This window comes from Rhincodon typus, chromosome 20, assembly GCF_021869965.1.
Source record: "Rhincodon typus isolate 14 chromosome 20, sRhiTyp1.1, whole genome shotgun sequence".
Classification (NCBI taxonomy): domain Eukaryota; kingdom Metazoa; phylum Chordata; class Chondrichthyes; order Orectolobiformes; family Rhincodontidae; genus Rhincodon; species Rhincodon typus.
In genome coordinates this window covers 33,163,016-33,169,755 of record NC_063351.1, presented here as the reverse complement: position 1 = coordinate 33,169,755, position 6,740 = coordinate 33,163,016, and the positions used below count along the sequence as shown (strand labels likewise).

Below are 6,740 nucleotides of genomic sequence, written 5' to 3'. Positions count from 1 at the left end.
CGGTAGGGGGAGGGGAGATTTTGAAGCTTGTGAAATCCCAAAACCAGCCCAGCTCGTCCCCGCCTCCCTAACCTGTTCTTCCTCCCACCTATCCCCTCCTCCCACCTCAAGCCGCACCCCCATCTCCTACCTACTAACCTCATCCTGTCCGTCCTCCCTGGACTGACCTGTCCCCTCCCTAACTCCCCACCTACACTCACCTTTACTGGCTCCATCCCCGCCTCTTTGACCTGTCTGTTTCCTCTCCACCTATCTTCTCCTCTATCCATCTTCTATCCGCCTCCCCCTCTCTCCCTATTTATTTCAGAACCCCCTTCCGAGGAAGGGTCTAGGCCCGAACCGTCAGCCTTCCTGCTCCTATGATGCTGCTTGGCCTGCTGTGTTCATCCAGCTCTACAACAAATCCATCACACTAGTTCTGCAAATCAATTTGTTTGGGTTTTATTGAAACAAGGATTGATCTCTGCCAGTTATTGAATTGCTTTGTTGCATCTTATTTTTTGCTTAATACATGGCCAACAGTTTTACCTGTTGGGCCCAATAAACCACTGCTTTCTGACATTAAATCTATCCATACATATTGATTTCACTTTGTGCTTTTGAGCAAAGGTATTTCCTCAGTATTGTCTGCATCTTAATCAAATTGTAGTAAGATTCATGCAACCTTCTCAACACTCATGCACCACAGATAATGCAAGCTCATGATCTGGCCAGTCAGTAAAATCACAATATGACGCAAGCAGGTTACCTTCACCAACCCATAATTTCTGGGTTATTTTCAATTATTGACTTGTGACTGACATTGGGTTTCCTGGTCTGTTATTATAGAGTTTGACCTGCTGTCCCTTCTTTAACAGAGGCATTACGCTGACTAACCTGTAACTGTTTTTGTGTTCAAGGAGGATTCAGAAATTTCTGTGAAAGACTTATCACCTCTGCACATCTTTATCTAGTGATGACTAATGTTTGCTTCCACATGAGTTCAAAAAATCCTAACTAAACTATTTAAGATGCCTGTCATACATTATTCTCAATAACTGGATTTTTCCTTCATTTAGTTCAACACACAAACCATTGCTTTATTATTTTCTTACAAAACCCTGTATTTCTTATTACACCATCTGGTGTCCTTTCTTCAGTTATGATCTTTTAACCTGTTTCAGTTCCCTAGTTGAAAGGTGCAACATGTGAACACTAGTTACATTAACATTGTTTTAACCACAGCACTTTTAGCAGAAAGCACATTGTACACAAATACCAAAATATATTTCAGCTGCTTTTTGACGTTGATGTTTATAATTGTCTCAAGGTTGCAATGCACTCTCAATAATGAATATGCCTGGCAGTGCCATCTTACAATCTGCAAATGTACAGCATTGTTCAACGTTATTTGCCTTCAGGCTGCCAGGTGAGGAGTAAGTGCGCATTTTCTGGATAATCTCCATGTACTTCAACTATATTACCTTTATCCAAGGCTTAGGATAGTGAAAATTATCCAGTATCATACTGGATTATTACCCTGTCGTACTGGAAACGACTCAATTAAGAGCAGTTCTCCCTTGGGAAACGGGAAGGACTGCAGTTTGTTAAACTTAGAAAGCACAACAACAGAATTTTTCTTCAAGTTTCTTAAGTCTATCCATAAGGATCTTGCGTAGATTCTTAAATCATAGAGATACCCTGCATTATTAACTTAAAATTAAGATAAAAAGTCATTGACCTTTTATCTGTTAACTGTCCCTCTCTACAAACACTGGCAAATATGTTGAGTATTTCAAGTATTTTCCATCTTAACATTTCTGTAACCTGTTCTAAATAGAATTCCCTGTTCACCACCTGGTAAGTACAATTTTTTGGCATCCATTCATCTCCTTTCCAATTTCTGAACATGCAGATGACAGAGTACTCAATATTAACCTAATTGGAAGTATAACAGTTTTTTTCTTCCTAAATGCATAAAACAGTAATGTTTGTACAGTTATATTATAACAAGTGTCTGCAGTCCTGATTCCCTCCCTACCCTTTAAATTTCCTCCCCACCCTTAACCCTTTTCATCCCTTCTCCAGTCCCCTTATTCCCTAGCCTCAACACCCCCACTTCCCTTTAGTCCTCAATTCCCAGCCCCTCCTTCACCACCATTCCCTAAACTTCCACTCCTAGAATTTTAGTATTTAAAAAAAGAGAAATTGTTTGAACAAGTGAAACTGCTATATTCATGAACATTTAATTGTTAATGAATTTGACTTCTACACTGTTGCATGGCATAGTCAGTTTCTATTCTTCTATTATAGAATGATTAGGAGACAAAACATTTTGTCATGGCATAGCAACCAAGGGTAAGGTGGACCATTCAGCTTTTGGGTTCCACTACACCACAACATAAAAGCAGCAATTCGATGTATGCCTCATTACTAAATATACTGATTGGAAAGAAGCCCCTGCACACATAGGATAGACACAGACTAAACTTGCCTCAAAACATTAATTCAGGTAAATTTTAGTTAAATTAACTGTTTAGTGAACTGGTAAGTTAATCACTGCCAAACAACATTACTGATACTGAAAATTTATAAGCGTGAAATCACAAACCTTTCCAATTTTTATAAAGTTTAAAAACATGTTGAAAGTATAATTTTGCATTTATAGAACATCTACCACTATCACCAGACACTTCAAAGCGGTTTACAACCAAGTGCTTTAAGTTCCTATTGTAACAGACGAATCATGACAGCCAATATATACAGAGTAAACTCCCAACAATGTAAAAATGACCACATGATCTATACTTTCATAACTGATTAAATGAAATAATGGCCAGGACATGAGGAATATTATCATTTACACTGCTGTCTCAGCCCTAGTGCCATTTATCAATCCTCCCATTTGACTAGTCAAGCAGTTAGAATTGCTTGTACTGGAGTTTGAAGATAGTCATCTAGGGCACTGAACACAACAGCACACAACCAAAGCCCAAATAACCACCACATAATGTGCCACCAGTTAGCATGAACTGTGATCAAACACAAGCTTCAGATGTATCAGGGATTTCTGCACTTTACGCACAAGTTGAAGCAGCCTTCACACTGTTTCCATTGCTTCAGGCTGAAGTTTCTGAGCATACGTTATGGCTACTTAACATCATAGAGATCCATGTGGTATGACACCAACATTCATAAATATCTTCAGTTGATGCTAAAATTGAAAATAAATTTTACACACTGCAACCAGGAACTTCTCATAAAGGGACTGAGACGTGCTATGATTGGCAAAGTGGAAATATAAGGAGGCTGGGGTAAAAGGACTGACATAGGATACAGTCATACCCCCTATCACACAAAAAACCTATAGCATCAATCAACAAAATTTCAAAGGGAGTTGAATCTTTTGTGGAATGTGCTCCAATTACAGCAAGTTTCTCTGCTTGTTACCTTACATGTACTGTATGATTATAACTTTCAAAAAGCTTAATTGCCGCGACTCTGGTGTTCACATGAATTTTAATCTGCATATAAAAGGTACGACATGGGGCAAAAGCTAAGCTCCAAATTCAGGCTGTTCCCTACGCACTAACTGTATGCCAGAGAATAATAACCCCTCACGGCAAAGTGACTCTCGAAAAATCTAAACAAACAATAAAAAAGGCTAACCTTAAGCTGACAATTTGCACCCGTCTTTCCGGCTGATGTCGGTTTGGCTTGAACCCCCGAACCAATGGAATCGGGATTTCTCAGCTGCCCGACAGTTTAACGGAAACAAGTGAGGATTTTGTTGTTTTTGGTCCCCAACTTCAATCTCTCCTCCTTTACCGTCGATAAAAGTATCGGGTAACCAAAACAGGCCATCCAAGCGAAGTTTAACAGTCAGAAAGCATCCGCCGCGCGGAAAATTTACCGTTAAACCCACCTCCTCCCCTTCCCCCCCAAAACCAGCACGTGTCTCTCACCAAGCCCGCGCTCAACTCACCCATTCCGCATGCGCCAAACCTGGCCACGCCCACATCCGGGCCATTGTCAGAAAGATACAATCGCTTCCATTCATTAGAAATATCCAGGACGTGGTTGTAGAATGCCCATTTCTGAAGATGGGTCCAGACCCGAAATGTTAGCTTTCCTGTTCGGTCTGCTGTGTTCGTCCAGCTCTACACCTTGTTATCATTAGAAATGTCTATATCTGTTTGTATCATTTTAAGCCCGGCTTCCTTGCCTCTGAGATGACAAGGTGTAGAGCTGGATGAACACAACAGGCCAAGCAGCATCAGAGGAGCTGGAAAGCTGACGTTTCGGCCCTAGACCCTTCTTCAGATCCTTTCTTCAGATTCGCCAGCATCTGCAGTTCCTACTATCTCCTTCCTTGTCTCTGAGCTATAACCTTCCTGAACAGGTTAATTTAAAAAAAAATCTACTCTCGATTCCATTTTATCCTCTCAATGATTACGTGAGTTTTCAGCAAGACTCTCCCGCATCCCCGCAACATACTCATACAGATCATGATGTAGATTTAATCCAAAAGACTGTATACTTGTTTGTGAGTCAATCCCGGTGTGGTGGTCTTGTCTTGGCGTGGGGTCTCTAGTCCCTGTGTGGAGGTCTTCTTCGTCTTCGGCGTCCAGGCGTTCCAGCTGCCTGGTAGGCAGCCTCGTTCAGGAGTGGTGGCCTCAGCCCGGCATGGCGGTTTCCAGCGGAGGCTTCCAGCCTAGTATCCAACGGCCTGGCGTGGCGGTCTCATCCCGGCTGCATCTTCAGGGTATTCCGCCGTTCCTAAATCGGCTTTCCCCGTACCCAGGAGCCGTTAACTGAACTGTGATGAACTTTGTCTTAATTTTACCTTTTTTTTGTTATTATGGATGACTGTCATTGATGTAGACGTCATGGTGGGCAACTTATAAAACTTCTCACTGTATTTTTCATGTAAAAATACACGTGACAATAATTTTCTATTCTATTCCACATCTGATCACACGGTGATTTTTACCCAAAACATTCTTTTGTGTCCCAACTTTCTTTGAATACTTGAAGTGTCATTAACAGTCAAGGCAATGGGGCGAGTGCGGGAAAGTGGGACTGGTGTAGATTTACTGTGCTTTTGATGCTATAGACTCGATAGCCCAAAGGGCCACTCCTGTATATAATTCTATAATTCCTTTCCTTTAGAATTTCACCTCCCACGCCCTTCACTCATTACTCAATATCAAGAGGTTGATCACTAAAAGGATATTTGTCCTTGGTGAGTCCAGAACTCGGGATCATTGTTTAAAAATGAGGGGTCACCCTTTTAGGACAGAGATGAGTAGATTATTTTCTCTCATTGAATTGTATGAATTCGGAACTCTCTGCCTCAGAAAGGGAAGGTGGGGTCTTTCAATATTTCTGCGGGGGAGATAGTTAGATTCTTGTTACTCAAGGGTTTCAAGGGAAGATGGAAATTTGGAGTTTGAAACACAATCAGATCAACTATGATCTTACTGAATGGAAGAACAAGTTGGCAGGGTCAAAAGGCCTGCTTCTGCTATTAATTTGTATGTTCGTAGCTCCTTCCAAATCTCTACCAACTCTGTAGCTTCAATGAGATGCACAACAGTATTGGATGGTTCCTCTTCCCATTTTCATGTGGTGAAAATTATCTGACCTGCATTGGATACTTTCCCAGTATCCATAGTATCTTATAATCCTCTGTATCTTTCTTAAGGAATCTTAACACATTGGCATGTGAGACTTTCAGCCATATAAGAATGGTATTGCTTTCTGAGAATAAAAACTGAAAATGCTGAAAATACTCAGATATTCAGACACATCTAAGACCAAAGAAAGAGGAGCAGAAGTAGACCTACAGGCTATTGAAACCTCGTTATTATTCAACATTCCTGATCTGTGTCAACTTCATTTTCCAAACAGCTTCCTATATGGATTGTTTTCCAGGGTGACCAAAAATCTGCCCAATTCAGCTTTAAATATATTCAATGAAGATCATTACAACTGTCTGGGTTAGAGAATTCCAAAAATTGACAAACTCTGTTGAGTACAGAAATTTCTCCTCAGCCCAATCCTAAATCACTTCACCTGAAGAAGGAGCAGCGCTGTGAAAGCTTCTGATTTCAAATAAACCTGTTGGACTATAACCTGGTATCATGTGACTTCTGAGTCAATCCTAAATGCATTGTCCCTTATCTTGAGACTGTGCACTATATTTTTGATTTTCCAGTGTCATGCCTCACTGGGATAGTGTGCTGGAAATCAAGCCCTGCTTTTCCCAGAGCCAAAGTTAAAGGTTTTATCAAAGTGTGCAAATTTCCCTCTTTACCTGTCTTTGTTGAGCCAGGTTAACAGAAAACACAAACCAGGTTCTGTACTTAACAAAAATTGCTATTTATTACAAATACATAGATTCTACTCCAGTTAAACAATATGAACTGTCAACATATACTTCTACTAGTTAAAATTATAAACCCCTAATAAAACACATCCTTACACACATATATACAAAAAAAAATGGTGTTATAGTGAGGAAAGGCAGTTTAATAGCCACTGTCCAAAGTATTCACAAAGATGATCCTTTAGCTTGCCAGGGCATGCTTCTCTTCACTCTCTCTTCTCCAAATACATTTCACTTCCTTCCAGGATGCACAGAGTGACTGCTTCGCAAATTTTAAAATACACAGTTTACAACGACTTGTGGGACAAGCCTTTTTTTAAGGCTTCAGTTTTTTTATTACACGGAAGGGACACCACTTCCTCTTCAGGAG

The 6,740-nt window shown here is 40.5% G+C and overlaps 1 protein-coding gene across 1 annotated transcript in view; it reads right to left on the bottom strand.

The window, feature by feature from the left end:
* Positions 1-3,869, bottom strand: part of LOC125485620 — a 61,813-nt gene extending 57,944 nt beyond the window's left edge. The window contains exon 1 of the mRNA XM_048609204.1: positions 3,649-3,869. The gene's annotated coding sequence lies outside the window, so the exon portion shown is untranslated. The remainder of the gene's footprint in view (positions 1-3,648) is intronic.
* Positions 3,870-6,740: the final 2,871 nt, after the last annotated feature.